Consider the following 15,555-nt stretch of genomic DNA (forward strand, 5'->3'; position numbering starts at 1 on the left):
CGTGGGCTAAAAGGGGGGTGGTGGTGGGGTGGGGGCGGAGTGTTTGTGGACGCGCTGGGGAGGTTGGTAGGCGGAGAGGAAGAAGAAATGCTTCCCTGACCGGGAATCGAACCCGGGCCGCGGCGGTGAGAGCGCCGAATCCTAACCACTAGACCACCAGGGAGCGTCGGGCTCCGCGTCGGGCCTGCCTCTGCTCGACCCAGCCACTGGGCGCTGCCTTGGCGCCAAGGCCTGGCCTTTCCACGTCCAGCCGCCCTCCGCCCCTGGCAAGCCACGTGCCCTAGCGTTCTTCCTGCTTGCTGGCACCCTCAAAACACTGCGCGCCTCCTTCCCGCACACGCGCGAGAAGCCGCAGGCCACCTAGCTCCCTCTTTTCTGCGCCCAGCTCCCAGCTCTCCCTCACGGGCCCCGGGCGGGAGGGCCGGCCGTGGAGCTCGGCAAAAGATGGGCCCGCTGCGTTGGCCGGGAATCGAACCCGGGTCAACTGCTTGGAAGGCAGCTATGCTCACCACTATACCACCAACGCTGCACAGCCCGGGCCGCCCCGACACGCCGGCCCCGGGCTCGCCGGAGCGCGGTCTCGCCGCCGACGCCGCTGCCCCTGCGGCGGCCGGGCGCAGCCCGGCCCCGACGCCCCGTCCGCCAGCAGCTCTGCGCTGCGTCAGGCGCCACCGTCGGCCGCCCCGGGCGCCTCAAGCGCTCCAGCCCTACGCAGCTGCCCTCGCCCCCGGCCCGAACGCTTCTGGGGCGGGGGGCGGGGTGGGGGCGCGCTGTCGCTGCCTTGCTGCTGCCGGGCCCTCGGCTGCACGCCGCGGCCCGACCCCTCCGCGGGCACGCCACCTCTGGTTCCCCGCTCGCCAAAGCCCTTCTCCAACGGCTGTTGGGCGAGGCCACTCCCCGGCACCGAAAGGGGACGGGACTCATCCGCCCCACACCCTTCCCGGCAGCCGTGAAGCTGTGCAGGTGTGCGTCGCGTCGCAAGGAGCCCACTGCGGCAGCCACTGTGGGCGGGCCGCAAAGTCGTCGGGCGCTTGTGGGGTCGAGAGGAGGCCCTCGCTCGGCCGTGGCGCCCGAGCGCCCGGCGAGGAGGACGGGCAAGGGGTTGCAGGGGTGGAGGGCTGGAGGCGGTCGAGGGTGGGCAGGCCCCGCTGGAGGGCGGAGGGACGAGAAGAAGGGCCGTTGGGGCCAGGCGGCTGGACAGAGAGCGGCGCCAGCCACCAAAAAGGGGCGTGTGGCCTCCCCGTCGGGGAATCGAACCCCGGTCTCCCGCGTGACAGGCGGGGATACTCACCACTATACTAACGAGGACGGCGGCGGCCACGCGGGCGCCCGACTGCTCTCCGGCTGCCTGCAGTCGCCTACCCCCTGCCCTCGGCCCTCTGCCCACCACGGGCGCCCGCCACGTGCCCGACCCGACCCGACCCGACCCGACACCACACCAAACGCGTCATGCAAGGAGGCAGCCCGGGACCCCGCCAGGGACACGGATCCGCGTGGCGCTGGAAACTCCCAGTGCGCGCTGCCTATAGCCCCCGACGCCAGGATCGCGCCGGGAGGAGGGGGCCCGAGGGGGCCGGAGAGCTCAAGCAAGGCTGTGAGGAGGAGGTGGGCGCTCGCCGTGCCACGTCCCGGGAGAAGAGGCGGAGGGGTGGGCGCGGCCGGCGGCAGAAGCTGGCCGGACGCGGCACACGGCTGGGTCCCGGGCCAGGGGTGGGCGAGGGGGCGGCGGCGGCGGAGCCGGGCGCGACGGCTGGCCTCGCTGCCCCGTTGGCCGGCGCGCGCCCGGTCCGTCGCGCAGCCGGACGGCCGCCCCCTGGCGCAGAGCACCGCGTCGGGCCAAGGGCATCGGTGTCCGCGTCGCGTCGGGTCCCAGCCAGCCGAGCGGCGACGCGCCCAGGCCCGCCGTCAGGATGGCCGAGCGGTCTAAGGCGCTGCGTTCAGGTCGCAGTCTCCCCTGGAGGCGTGGGTTCGAATCCCACTCCTGACAAGCCAGCCTTTTTTGGCCCGCCCAACAAATGCTGCACCCGGCCCGTCCCGGGCCTGGACAACACCCTACCGCCTCACACTCCGTTCCTGCCTCGCACTCTTGCCAGCTCCCCAGACTCCGGCCCCCTCGACGCGACACCCACACGACGCCTCTCACACGCAGGACCTCCTCAGCCACAGCTGCTCTTCCTGCCCAGTCCTGTGCGCCGGCCTCACGGAAACAGCCCAGGGGGAACCCTCTGGAAACTGCCGTTCAGGACACATGCCCTCCTCGCCTTCGCAGTGCAGGCCTTCGCGGCACTTCTTTCACCCACCTTGGCGCCACAGCGCATGTTCACGCGAGAAGCCGCTGCCCCGGCCGGACCCAGCCACACCCCGGCGCGCTCCCTCAGACGGCTGTCCACGAGCCAGCAGCCACTCGGCCAAAGTGCTCCTCCTCACGACCAACGCACCGGAGCGGGACCCTTCGGGAGAGCGGCCGGCAGGAGCGCAGAAGCCAGGCTCAGACAGCGCTGGTCATTGGCGCGGCGGCGGCGGCGGCGGCGGCGCTCCCAGGCGCCCATGTCCCACACTCGCTGTCTCCTCACAGCCCGAGCTCCCATCCCCTCTCCAGCCTGCTGCCCGCCAACGCCCGGCACGAGCGAGAAAGCCAGGCGCCAGAGGGACTTTGGGCCAGGGCCGGCGGTCGCTGTGAGGAGCGTCGGAGCTCAGCCGCACCTGCCACGCGTCGCCTGCCCTGACTGGAATTCGGGCGCAGGCCAGGCTGGGTCCGGTTCCTGGCTTCCTCCGGCGACACTGACAGTCTGGCGGCGGCCCTGGACGGCAGATTCGGAAGCGCAGGTTGGGCCGAGTCCGCCTCCGTCCCTGCGTCCCTCCTTCCCTCCGACCGCGCCGTGCCCTGGGGGTCCTCCCCGTTCCCCCGGAGCCTCTCCTTCAGGTCACTCACCGCCTCCTGCTCACATGGAGCGGATGTCCATGGGCGAGCAGCGAGCCACCAGTGTCTGGCGGTTGGCGGCGAGCGCCGCTGGGGCGGCGTCGGGCGGCGGCGGCCATCGGTGCATGGGTGGTTCAGTGGTAGAATTCTCGCCTGCCACGCGGGAGGCCCGGGTTCGATTCCCGGCCCATGCAGCGACCCAGTCCCCTTTTGGTCCCGCAGCCCACAGCGGAGCTAGGCTTCCCCTCTCCCACGCTCAAGGCACCTGTCCTACCACAGCATGCTCCCACCCGCAGCCCACCGCCGCACCTTCCCTCTCCTGTCCTGCCCACGCCGGCGCCCCCTACCCTCCGTGGGACGAAAACCCCAACCCCGAGAGCCAAGCCTCCGTGACCTGACGCCTTGCGGGCTCAGCCACTCTCGCGCCCACACACCTTCCTTGTCCCTTTTCTCTTTCTTACCCTGATCCCGCTGGGGTCACACGGTGCACTGGAAGGAATACCCTACACTGGCACCCGCTCGCCCCACCTCTTCACGTTTCACCGCGCTTCCCCGCTCTCTGCCTCACTCTCCCCACACTCGGAAAGTTACACAGTGTTTGCTCAACCAGGAACCGAAAAGCTGCCGCCCCTGGGAGGGCTACATTGCACTCCCCAGGAGTGTCCCCAAAGCGTTATCCTGCACGAGGAATTCCAAAGAGGAATTCCACAATATCAGGGCAGAGTGCACTCTATGTTCACTTTACGTCCCTCAGCCGAAATATTTTTCGAACACCCGCCCGCTCCCCCACCACTAAAACCACCATCACCACCAACACCCCAACAACAAACACCACCCCCTCCCCTGAAGCCCTCCTCCCACCACTGGCACCCCACCTAGCGACACCACCCCCCAGCACCATCAAATCCTACTTTGTCAAGGGTACTGCCCTTGCGTGTGTCCGTTTGGCCTCATTTTTAATTTTTATATTTTTGAATTTTCATTTTAATAGAAGTATAGTTGATTTACATTATTGTGTTATTTTCAGGGGTACAGTAAACTGATTATCTTTTCTATACATGTGTATATATACGCATATAGATCGTTACTTTCCGTTACAGGTAATTACGAGACGTTGAATATAATTCTCGGTGCTGTGCCATAAATCCTGTTATTCGTACCCGCTAATACCAGCTCCTAATTGATCCCTCGCGTACACGTTCCCCTTGGGTAACAGTAAGGCTGTTCTCTCTATCTGTCAATCTGTTCCTGTTTTGCACAGAGGTTAACTTGTACTATTGTTTGGATTCCACATATATGTATTTTGGTCCTTCTGTCTGACTTATTATACGAGGTTCGGTGCTAGCTAGATCCATCCGTGTTACTGCAAATGACAAGCTCTCATGCTTTTTATGGCTGAGTAATATTCCATGAGATTGATTTTAATACATTGAAAATCTCTCTCTCTCTTATCTGTTTTTCTATCGATATCTATCGATCGATCTCTCTATCTTTCTATCTCTCTCTCTACCTATCTATATCTCAAATTTCCTTAAGCCAATCATCCACGGAATGACACCTGGGATTTTTTCCCCTGTCATGGCTATGGCCCACGGTGCTGCTATGAACATTGAGGTGTACGTATCTTTCCCAATTAGAGGTTTTGTCTTTTCCGCATACATACTCAGGATGGGGACGGCTGGATCATATGGTAACTCTCCATTGGTGCCTTCATTGTTGTTTTCATTGTCGTTGAAGTGTAGTTGATTTCTAAGACCGTATTAGTTTCAAGTACACAGCAAAGTGATTCGGTTTAGAATGTATACTGTATTTACAGATTATTTTCCATTATAGGGTATTCCAGGACATTGAAGTATCGTTCCCTGTGTTATTCAGCAAGTCCGTGTTGCTTCTCTATTTTGTACACAGTAGCGTGTATCTGTTAAACACATACTCCTAACTGATACCTCCAATTTTCCCTTTCCACATGCATACCCGTCACTTGGTTATCGATGTCTGCAGAGTGTTTTTCTATTTTGTACATAGACAAATGTCAATTATGTATTAGATTCCACCTGGAATTCGATATCATATAATATTTATCTTGCTCTATATCTGCCTTTCTTCACACAGTGTGATAGACTCTAGGTCCATTCATGTGGCTGCGAATGACAGTATTTCATCGTCCATTGGGGCTGAGTAATATGCGATGGTAGGTTTCTACAGCACATCTTCTTAAGTCCACCGTCCACTCATGGGCCCTTGGGTTCATTCTGGGTCTCGGCTATTGCAAATAGTGCTGCTAAGAAGTCCTTGAGGAGGGGGGCGGTGCATGTAACCTTTCGAAGTAGAGGTTTCATCTTTCCCACGTAGGTACCCAGCAGTGGGGTTGCTGGATCATATGGTAGCTCTCCTTTGGTGCCTTCATTGTTGTTGTCGTTGTCGTTGAAGTGTAGTTGATTTCCAGTCCTGTATTAGGTCGGGTGTACAGCACAGTCGTTCGGTTTGTATGTATATTGTATTTTCAGATTAGTTTCCTTCATAGGTTATTCCAAGACATTGCAGATCGTTCCCTGTTATTCCGCAAGTCCGTGTTGCTTCTCTATTTTATACACAGTAGCGTGTATCTGTTAATCCCACACTCCTAACTGATCCCTCCAGCCTTCCCTTTCCCCTCGCATAACCGTCAGTTGGTTTTCGATGTCTGTGGAGTGTGTTTCTGTTTTGTCCATAGATTCATGTCTATTATGTTTTAGATTCCACCCGGAAGTGATATTATATAATATTTATATTTCTCAGTCTGACTTACTTCACGTAATTTGATGGACTCTAGTTCCATCCATGTGGCCTCAAATGACAATATTCCATCCTCCTTTATGGCTGAGTGATATTCTACGGTATATTTATGCAACGCATCCTTTTAGATCCTTCGTCCACTCATGGGACTTTGGGTTCATCCCGGGTCTCAGCTATTGCAAATAGTGTTGCTAGGAACGTGGAGGAGGGGTGCGGTACTTGTATATTTTCGAAGCGGAGATTTCATCTTTCCCACATCTATACCCTGCAGTGGGGTTGCTGGATCATATGGTAACTCTCCTTTGAAGCCTCTTTACTTCTCGACCTCATCCTCACATGCCACTCTCCCCAACCACATCCCCTAAGCTCCACACGCCACCACACACCCCGCCACACACACACACACACACACACACACACACACACACACACACACACACACACACAGACCTGAGACTTGGCGGATTGAAGGTGTTTCCTGATGAGAGGTTACCTTCGTTTCTGGGGCTGTAGAATGCCCCACTCAATTCAGACCTCGCCTAGACTCTGACTCCTATCCTTGTTTCTCTCCTTCCCTTGCCTGCTTCCTACACTGCTGCCCCAGCCCCAGCCCCCTGGTTAGCCTGACCACCTCAAAGCACAGCCCACCTGTCTCGCCCTCTCACCCACCGCCCCGCTGGGGTCCTCTCCCACCATCGTCCTCGTACCACAGCCCACTCACCCCCCCTGCTTGCTATCTGCCCTTCCTCGAAGACTCCAGGCTCGCTCCCCTCTACCCGCCACCAGCCCCTAGTTCCCCAGCCCCTCTCTCACACATCCGGTGCAGAAGACTCACTTCCGCCACTCCTGGCCTCCCACGGGCTCCTCAGACCCACTCCTACTCCATGGCCACCCTCTTCCCTACATCGGACCCACCCGCACACCGCACGCAATTGGGGGGCCAAGGGCAACCGCGGGCCCAAGCTTCGGCAGAGCCCCTGCCTGAGTGGCCAACTACTCTCCTAGCCAGTTCCCCGCAAGCCCCACTCCTCTCCTTCGCACCTGCGCTCCACCCAGTGCCCTGGACTCGTCCTGCCACCTCCCAACCCGAGGCTCAAGGCCGGCCCTTCTCTATGGGGTCGTCTGGCTCCGTTCCCTAAGCCTCGTGGTGTGGCCCCCAACCACGGCGACAAACACCTTCACCCCGTACTCTCGCCCACCCACACTCACCCCGAACACACCCACAAGGGCGTTGACAAAAGCGCCTGCGGTGATGGGATGCACCCATATGCCGACAGGGGCTCCCTTCCACAGGGGAACCGGCTTGGTCTAAATCCAGCGACTATACTGCTGCCGCCAAACGCTGCAGCTCATCGGCTGTCCACTCTGCCTCTGAAGGAAACAAGCTGTGAACCGCACACCAAACCCTTTGCTGACAGACGCGCCCAAGCCTGGCCTGAGAGGAGACCGAGGTCGGTGATTCACCATGGCCAGAATCCATAGGAGAAGGTGAAGACAGGCTGAAGAGAGGGATGGAGTCCATCCAATAATAGATAGTAACGTGGGAATGGGGAATATTAGAAGTCATAGCCAGGTGAGGGGTGCATGTGTGTGTGTGTGTGTGTGTGTGTGTGTGACTCTGGTGTGTGTGTATGTGTGTGTGTGTGTGTGCGCGCGCGTGTGCGTGTGTGTGTGTGTGTTTGCTGTTAGTGGAGGGGGAGGTATCGTCGGTAACGTTCTTGCCTCTCTGTGACAGGACTGAGAGTACCGGTAATGCAATCCGAATACCATGTTGGCTGGTAGTCCACCCTGCCACGCATCTGTCTCCACACCCTGCCACTTGCATAGCTAAAGTTTCCCGGGCGGCATCCGGTTTCTGCCTGCTTTCTCACCTCCACTGCCCTTTCGACCAACTACAAGCACGTGGCCAGGTTCCTTTTCACACCTCCGCCTCCCGGCAGCCTGTCTGCTCCCCTGCGCGGTTCAAGACCCCCGCGTCCTTGAAGGCCAACGACAGGCCCACGGGCTTCGAGGGCAGCCCAGGAGCTGGCACGCAGCAGGTAAGCCATCGGGACTGGTCGCTGGCTTGAAAGGAGACGTAAGGGACGGCCAGTCCCGGCAAGTGGCCCAACTTGGAGACGGAGGGCCCTCTCCCGCGCCTTCCGCTTTCCGTCGACGCGGCCACCAGTGATGCCGCCAACCACCACCACCGCCGCCGCCGCCACAACCTGCAGCGCCATCGCCAGCACCCTGTCCACCACGGCCACCAGCACCGTCACCAGCAGCACCAGCAGCACCAGCAGCACCACCAGCACAAGCAGCAGCACCACCGCCTGAGCTGGGAAGAGAGGGTGGCTTGTCAGCCGCGAGGATTGTGGTGGCGGAAGCAGTGCCGCTTGAGAGTCCAAGCACGCTCGTGGCCACGGCTGCGCCGGCCAGTCGTGTTTGGGGCTGGGGCAAGCGTCGGAGCAGGAGTCGTCGCCGAAGGCCTCGAGTGGGTGGGCGCGCGAGGCCGAAAGTTTTGGCGGGGCACGAGGGTGGAGGTTGCACGCCAGGGCCTGGGGCTGCAGGTGGAGGGTACCGGGTGGCTCTTGTCGGGGCGCTGAGGTCACGGGGCGGGGGAGAAGGAGCGGACGAGTTGGCTTGGCGCGTGGGCTAAAAGGGGGGTGGTGGTGGGGTGGGGGCGGAGTGTTTGTGGATGCGCTGGGGAGGTTGGTAGGCGGAGAGGAAGAAGAAATGCTTCCCTGACCGGGAATCGAACCCGGGCCGCGGCGGTGAGAGCGCCGAATCCTAACCACTAGACCACCAGGGAGCGTCGGGCTCCGCGTCGGGCCTGCCTCTGCTCGACCCAGCCACTGGGCGCTGCCTTGGCGCCAAGGCCCGGCCTTTCCACGTCCAGCCGCCCTCCGCCCCTGGCAAGCCACGTGCCCTAGCGTTCTTCCTGCTTGCTGGCACCCTCAAAACACTGCGCGCCTCCTTCCCGCACACGCGCGAGAAGCCGCAGGCCACCTAGCTCCCTCTTTTCTGCGCCCAGCTCCCAGCTCTCCCTCACGGGCCCCGGGCGGGAGGGCCGGCCGTGGAGCTCGGCAAAAGATGGGCCCGCTGCGTTGGCCGGGAATCGAACCCGGGTCAACTGCTTGGAAGGCAGCTATGCTCACCACTATACCACCAACGCTGCACAGCCCGGGCCGCCCCGACACGCCGGCCCCGGGCTCGCCGGAGCGCGGTCTCGCCGCCGCCGCCGCTGCCCCTGCGGCGGCCGGGCGCAGCCCGGCCCCGACGCCCCGTCCGCCAGCAGCTCTGCGCTGCGTCAGGCGCCACCGTCGGCCGCCCCGGGCGCCTCAAGCGCTCCAGCCCTACGCAGCTGCCCTCGCCCCCGGCCCGAACGCTTCTGGGGCGGGGGGCGGGGTGGGGGCGCGCTGTCGCTGCCTTGCTGCTGCCGGGCCCTCGGCTGCACGCCGCGGCCCGACCCCTCCGCGGGCACGCCACCTCTGGTTCCCCGCTCGCCAAAGCCCTTCTCCAACGGCTGTTGGGCGAGGCCACTCCCCGGCACCGAAAGGGGACGGGACTCATCCGCCCCACACCCTTCCCGGCAGCCGTGAAGCTGTGCAGGTGTGCGTCGCGTCGCAAGGAGCCCACTGCGGCAGCCACTGTGGGCGGGCCGCAATGTCGTCGGGCGCTTGTGGGGTCGAGAGGAGGCCCTCGCTCGGCCGTGGCGCCCGAGCGCCCGGCGAGGAGGACGGGCAAGGGGTTGCAGGGGTGGAGGGCTGGAGGCGGTCGAGGGTGGGCAGGCCCCGCTGGAGGGCGGAGGGACGAGAAGAAGGGCCGTTGGGGCCAGGCGGCTGGACAGAGAGCGGCGCCAGCCACCAAAAAGGGGCGTGTGGCCTCCCCGTCGGGGAATCGAACCCCGGTCTCCCGCGTGACAGGCGGGGATACTCACCACTATACTAACGAGGACGGCGGCGGCCACGCGGGCGCCCGACTGCTCTCCGGCTGCCTGCAGTCGCCTACCCCCTGCCCTCGGCCCTCTGCCCACCACGGGCGCCCGCCACGTGCCCGACCCGACCCGACCCGACCCGACACCACACCAAACGCGTCATGCAAGGAGGCAGCCCGGGACCCCGCCAGGGACACGGATCCGCGTGGCGCTGGAAACTCCCAGTGCGCGCTGCCTATAGCCCCCGACGCCAGGATCGCGCCGGGAGGAGGGGGCCCGAGGGGGCCGGAGAGCTCAAGCAAGGCTGTGAGGAGGAGGTGGGCGCTCGCCGTGCCACGTCCCGGGAGAAGAGGCGGAGGGGTGGGCGCGGCCGGCGGCAGAAGCTGGCCGGACGCGGCACACGGCTGGGTCCCGGGCCAGGGGTGGGCGAGGGGGCGGCGGCGGCGGAGCCGGGCGCGACGGCTGGCCTCGCTGCCCCGTTGGCCGGCGCGCGCCCGGTCCGTCGCGCAGCCGGACGGCCGCCCCCTGGCGCAGAGCACCGCGTCGGGCCAAGGGCATCGGTGTCCGCGTCGCGTCGGGTCCCAGCCAGCCGAGCGGCGACGCGCCCAGGCCCGCCGTCAGGATGGCCGAGCGGTCTAAGGCGCTGCGTTCAGGTCGCAGTCTCCCCTGGAGGCGTGGGTTCGAATCCCACTCCTGACAAGCCAGCCTTTTTTGGCCCGCCCAACAAATGCTGCACCCGGCCCGTCCCGGGCCTGGACAACACCCTACCGCCTCACACTCCGTTCCTGCCTCGCACTCTTGCCAGCTCCCCAGACTCCGGCCCCCTCGACGCGACACCCACACGACGCCTCTCACACGCAGGACCTCCTCAGCCACAGCTGCTCTTCCTGCCCAGTCCTGTGCGCCGGCCTCACGGAAACAGCCCAGGGGGAACCCTCTGGAAACTGCCGTTCAGGACACACGCCCTCCTCGCCTTCGCAGTGCAGGCCTTCGCGGCACTTCTTTCACCCACCTTGGCGCCACAGCGCATGTTCACGCGAGAAGCCGCTGCCCCGGCCGGACCCAGCCACACCCCGGCGCGCTCCCTCAGACGGCTGTCCACGAGCCAGCAGCCACTCGGCCAAAGTGCTCCTCCTCACGACCAACGCACCGGAGCGGGACCCTTCGGGAGAGCGGCCGGCAGGAGCGCAGAAGCCAGGCTCAGACAGCGCTGGTCATTGGCGCGGCGGCGGCGGCGGCGGCGGCGCTCCCAGGCGCCCATGTCCCACACTCGCTGTCTCCTCACAGCCCGAGCTCCCATCCCCTCTCCAGCCTGCTGCCCGCCAACGCCCGGCACGAGCGAGAAAGCCAGGCGCCAGAGGGACTTTGGGCCAGGGCCGGCGGTCGTTGTGAGGAGCGTCGGAGCTCAGCCGCACCTGCCACGCGTCGCCTGCCCTGACTGGAATTCGGGCGCAGGCCAGGCTGGGTCCGGTTCCTGGCTTCCTCCGGCGACACTGACAGTCTGGCGGCGGCCCTGGACGGCAGATTCGGAAGCGCAGGTTGGGCCGAGTCCGCCTCCGTCCCTGCGTCCCTCCTTCCCTCCGACCGCGCCGCGCCCTGGGGGTCCTCCCCGTTCCCCCGGAGCCTCTCCTTCAGGTCACTCACCGCCTCCTGCTCACATGGAGCGGATGTCCATGGGCGAGCAGCGAGCCACCAGTGTCTGGCGGTTGGCGGCGAGCGCCGCTGGGGCGGCGTCGGGCGGCGGCGGCCATCGGTGCATGGGTGGTTCAGTGGTAGAATTCTCGCCTGCCACGCGGGAGGCCCGGGTTCGATTCCCGGCCCATGCAGCGACCCAGTCCCCTTTTGGTCCCGCAGCCCACAGCGGAGCTAGGCTTCCCCTCTCCCACGCTCAAGGCACCTGTCCTACCACAGCATGCTCCCACCCGCAGCCCACCGCCGCACCTTCCCTCTCCTGTCCTGCCCACGCCGGCGCCCCCTACCCTCCGTGGGACGAAAACCCCAACCCCGAGAGCCAAGCCTCCGTGACCTGACGCCTTGCGGGCTCAGCCACTCTCGCGCCCACACACCTTCCTTGTCCCTTTTCTCTTTCTTACCCTGATCCCGCTGGGGTCACACGGTGCACTGGAAGGAATACCCTACACTGGCACCCGCTCGCCCCACCTCTTCACGTTTCACCGCGCTTCCCCGCTCTCTGCCTCACTCTCCCCACACTCGGAAAGTTACACAGTGTTTGCTCAACCAGGAACCGAAAAGCTGCCGCCCCTGGGAGGGCTACATTGCACTCCCCAGGAGTGTCCCCAAAGCGTTATCCTGCACGAGGAATTCCAAAGAGGAATTCCACAATATCAGGGCAGAGTGCACTCTATGTTCACTTTACGTCCCTCAGCCGAAATATTTTTCGAACACCCGCCCGCTCCCCCACCACTAAAACCACCATCACCACCAACACCCCAACAACAAACACCACCCCCTCCCCTGAAGCCCTCCTCCCACCACTGGCACCCCACCTAGCGACACCACCCCCCAGCACCATCAAATCCTACTTTGTCAAGGGTACTGCCCTTGCGTGTGTCCGTTTGGCCTCATTTTTAATTTTTATATTTTTGAATTTTCATTTTAATAGAAGTATAGTTGATTTACATTATTGTGTTATTTTCAGGGGTACAGTAAACTGATTATCTTTTCTATACATGTGTATATATACGCATATAGATCGTTACTTTCCGTTACAGGTAATTACGAGACGTTGAATATAATTCTCGGTGCTGTGCCATAAATCCTGTTATTCGTACCCGCTAATACCAGCTCCTAATTGATCCCTCGCGTACACGTTCCCCTTGGGTAACAGTAAGGCTGTTCTCTCTATCTGTCAATCTGTTCCTGTTTTGCACAGAGGTTAACTTGTACTATTGTTTGGATTCCACATATATGTATTTTGGTCCTTCTGTCTGACTTATTATACGAGGTTCGGTGCTAGCTAGATCCATCCGTGTTACTGCAAATGACAAGCTCTCATGCTTTTTATGGCTGAGTAATATTCCATGAGATTGATTTTAATACATTGAAAATCTCTCTCTCTCTTATCTGTTTTTCTATCGATATCTATCGATCGATCTCTCTATCTTTCTATCTCTCTCTCTACCTATCTATATCTCAAATTTCCTTAAGCCAATCATCCACGGAATGACACCTGGGATTTTTTCCCCTGTCATGGCTATGGCCCACGGTGCTGCTATGAACATTGAGGTGTACGTATCTTTCCCAATTAGAGGTTTTGTCTTTTCCGCATACATACTCAGGATGGGGACGGCTGGATCATATGGTAACTCTCCATTGGTGCCTTCATTGTTGTTTTCATTGTCGTTGAAGTGTAGTTGATTTCTAAGACCGTATTAGTTTCAAGTACACAGCAAAGTGATTCGGTTTAGAATGTATACTGTATTTACAGATTATTTTCCATTATAGGGTATTCCAGGACATTGAAGTATCGTTCCCTGTGTTATTCAGCAAGTCCGTGTTGCTTCTCTATTTTGTACACAGTAGCGTGTATCTGTTAAACACATACTCCTAACTGATACCTCCAATTTTCCCTTTCCACATGCATACCCGTCACTTGGTTATCGATGTCTGCAGAGTGTTTTTCTATTTTGTACATAGACAAATGTCAATTATGTATTAGATTCCACCTGGAATTCGATATCATATAATATTTATCTTGCTCTATATCTGCCTTTCTTCACACAGTGTGATAGACTCTAGGTCCATTCATGTGGCTGCGAATGACAGTATTTCATCGTCCATTGGGGCTGAGTAATATGCGATGGTAGGTTTCTACAGCACATCTTCTTAAGTCCACCGTCCACTCATGGGCCCTTGGGTTCATTCTGGGTCTCGGCTATTGCAAATAGTGCTGCTAAGAAGTCCTTGAGGAGGGGGGCGGTGCATGTAACCTTTCGAAGTAGAGGTTTCATCTTTCCCACGTAGGTACCCAGCAGTGGGGTTGCTGGATCATATGGTAGCTCTCCTTTGGTGCCTTCATTGTTGTTGTCGTTGTCGTTGAAGTGTAGTTGATTTCCAGTCCTGTATTAGGTCGGGTGTACAGCACAGTCGTTCGGTTTGTATGTATATTGTATTTTCAGATTAGTTTCCTTCATAGGTTATTCCAAGACATTGCAGATCGTTCCCTGTTATTCCGCAAGTCCGTGTTGCTTCTCTATTTTATACACAGTAGCGTGTATCTGTTAAACACTCCTAACTGATCCCTCCAGCCTTCCCTTTCCCCTCGCATAACCGTCAGTTGGTTTTCGATGTCTGTGGAGTGTGTTTCTGTTTTGTCCATAGATTCATGTCTATTATGTTTTAGATTCCACCCGGAAGTGATATTATATAATATTTATATTTCTCAGTCTGACTTACTTCACGTAATTTGATGGACTCTAGTTCCATCCATGTGGCCTCAAATGACAATATTCCATCCTCCTTTATGGCTGAGTGATATTCTACGGTATATTTATGCAACGCATCCTTTTAGATCCTTCGTCCACTCATGGGACTTTGGGTTCATCCCGGGTCTCAGCTATTGCAAATAGTGTTGCTAGGAACGTGGAGGAGGGGTGCGGTACTTGTATATTTTCGAAGCGGAGATTTCATCTTTCCCACATCTATACCCTGCAGTGGGGTTGCTGGATCATATGGTAACTCTCCTTTGAAGCCTCTTTACTTCTCGACCTCATCCTCACATGCCACTCTCCCCAACCACATCCCCTAAGCTCCACACGCCACCACACACCCCGCCACACACACACACACACACACACACACACACACACACACACACACACACACACAGACCTGAGACTTGGCGGATTGAAGGTGTTTCCTGATGAGAGGTTACCTTCGTTTCTGGGGCTGTAGAATGCCCCACTCAATTCAGACCTCGCCTAGACTCTGACTCCTATCCTTGTTTCTCTCCTTCCCTTGCCTGCTTCCTACACTGCTGCCCCAGCCCCAGCCCCCTGGTTAGCCTGACCACCTCAAAGCACAGCCCACCTGTCTCGCCCTCTCACCCACCGCCCCGCTGGGGTCCTCTCCCACCATCGTCCTCGTACCACAGCCCACTCACCCCCCCTGCTTGCTATCTGCCCTTCCTCGAAGACTCCAGGCTCGCTCCCCTCTACCCGCCACCAGCCCCTAGTTCCCCAGCCCCTCTCTCACACATCCGGTGCAGAAGACTCACTTCCGCCACTCCTGGCCTCCCACGGGCTCCTCAGACCCACTCCTACTCCATGGCCACCCTCTTCCCTACATCGGACCCACCCGCACACCGCACGCAATTGGGGGGCCAAGGGCAACCGCGGGCCCAAGCTTCGGCAGAGCCCCTGCCTGAGTGGCCAACTACTCTCCTAGCCAGTTCCCCGCAAGCCCCACTCCTCTCCTTCGCACCTGCGCTCCACCCAGTGCCCTGGACTCGTCCTGCCACCTCCCAACCCGAGGCTCAAGGCCGGCCCTTCTCTATGGGGTCGTCTGGCTCCGTTCCCTAAGCCTCGTGGTGTGGCCCCCAACCACGGCGACAAACACCTTCACCCCGTACTCTCGCCCACCCACACTCACCCCGAACACACCCACAAGGGCGTTGACAAAAGCGCCTGCGGTGATGGGATGCACCCATATGCCGACAGGGGCTCCCTTCCACAGGGGAACCGGCTTGGTCTAAATCCAGCGACTATACTGCTGCCGCCAAACGCTGCAGCTCATCGGCTGTCCACTCTGCCTCTGAAGGAAACAAGCTGTGAACCGCACACCAAACCCTTTGCTGACAGACGCGCCCAAGCCTGGCCTGAGAGGAGACCGAGGTCGGTGATTCACCATGGCCAGAATCCATAGGAGAAGGTGAAGACAGGCTGAAGAGAGGGATGGAGTCCATCCAATAATAGATAGTAACGTG

General features: G+C 60.1%; 10 non-coding genes across 10 annotated transcripts; 4 read left to right on the forward strand and 6 right to left on the reverse strand.

Annotated features, from left to right (window-relative positions):
- Positions 1-91: 91 nt before the first annotated feature.
- TRNAE-CUC (transfer RNA glutamic acid (anticodon CUC)) lies at positions 92-163 on the reverse strand. Its single transcript has one exon. It is a non-coding gene; the product is annotated as a tRNA-Glu (tRNA).
- Positions 164-454: 291 nt separating this feature from the next.
- TRNAG-UCC (transfer RNA glycine (anticodon UCC)) lies at positions 455-526 on the reverse strand. Its single transcript has one exon. It is a non-coding gene; the product is annotated as a tRNA-Gly (tRNA).
- Positions 527-1,236: 710 nt separating this feature from the next.
- On the reverse strand, positions 1,237-1,308 carry TRNAD-GUC (transfer RNA aspartic acid (anticodon GUC)). The gene has a single exon. It is a non-coding gene; the product is annotated as a tRNA-Asp (tRNA).
- A 596-nt stretch (positions 1,309-1,904) lies between these two features.
- On the forward strand, positions 1,905-1,987 carry TRNAL-CAG (transfer RNA leucine (anticodon CAG)). The gene has a single exon. It is a non-coding gene; the product is annotated as a tRNA-Leu (tRNA).
- Positions 1,988-3,043: 1,056 nt separating this feature from the next.
- On the forward strand, positions 3,044-3,114 carry TRNAG-GCC (transfer RNA glycine (anticodon GCC)). Its single transcript has one exon. It is a non-coding gene; the product is annotated as a tRNA-Gly (tRNA).
- Positions 3,115-8,414: 5,300 nt separating this feature from the next.
- TRNAE-CUC (transfer RNA glutamic acid (anticodon CUC)) lies at positions 8,415-8,486 on the reverse strand. Its single transcript has one exon. It is a non-coding gene; the product is annotated as a tRNA-Glu (tRNA).
- Positions 8,487-8,777: 291 nt separating this feature from the next.
- TRNAG-UCC (transfer RNA glycine (anticodon UCC)) lies at positions 8,778-8,849 on the reverse strand. Its single transcript has one exon. It is a non-coding gene; the product is annotated as a tRNA-Gly (tRNA).
- Positions 8,850-9,559: 710 nt separating this feature from the next.
- On the reverse strand, positions 9,560-9,631 carry TRNAD-GUC (transfer RNA aspartic acid (anticodon GUC)). The gene has a single exon. It is a non-coding gene; the product is annotated as a tRNA-Asp (tRNA).
- A 596-nt stretch (positions 9,632-10,227) lies between these two features.
- TRNAL-CAG (transfer RNA leucine (anticodon CAG)) lies at positions 10,228-10,310 on the forward strand. The gene has a single exon. It is a non-coding gene; the product is annotated as a tRNA-Leu (tRNA).
- A 1,056-nt stretch (positions 10,311-11,366) lies between these two features.
- On the forward strand, positions 11,367-11,437 carry TRNAG-GCC (transfer RNA glycine (anticodon GCC)). Its single transcript has one exon. It is a non-coding gene; the product is annotated as a tRNA-Gly (tRNA).
- The last annotated feature ends 4,118 nt before the right edge of the window (positions 11,438-15,555 follow it).

Source organism: Camelus dromedarius, chromosome 23, assembly GCF_036321535.1.
Source record: "Camelus dromedarius isolate mCamDro1 chromosome 23, mCamDro1.pat, whole genome shotgun sequence".
In the NCBI taxonomy this organism is placed as follows: Eukaryota; Metazoa; Chordata; class Mammalia; order Artiodactyla; family Camelidae; genus Camelus; species Camelus dromedarius.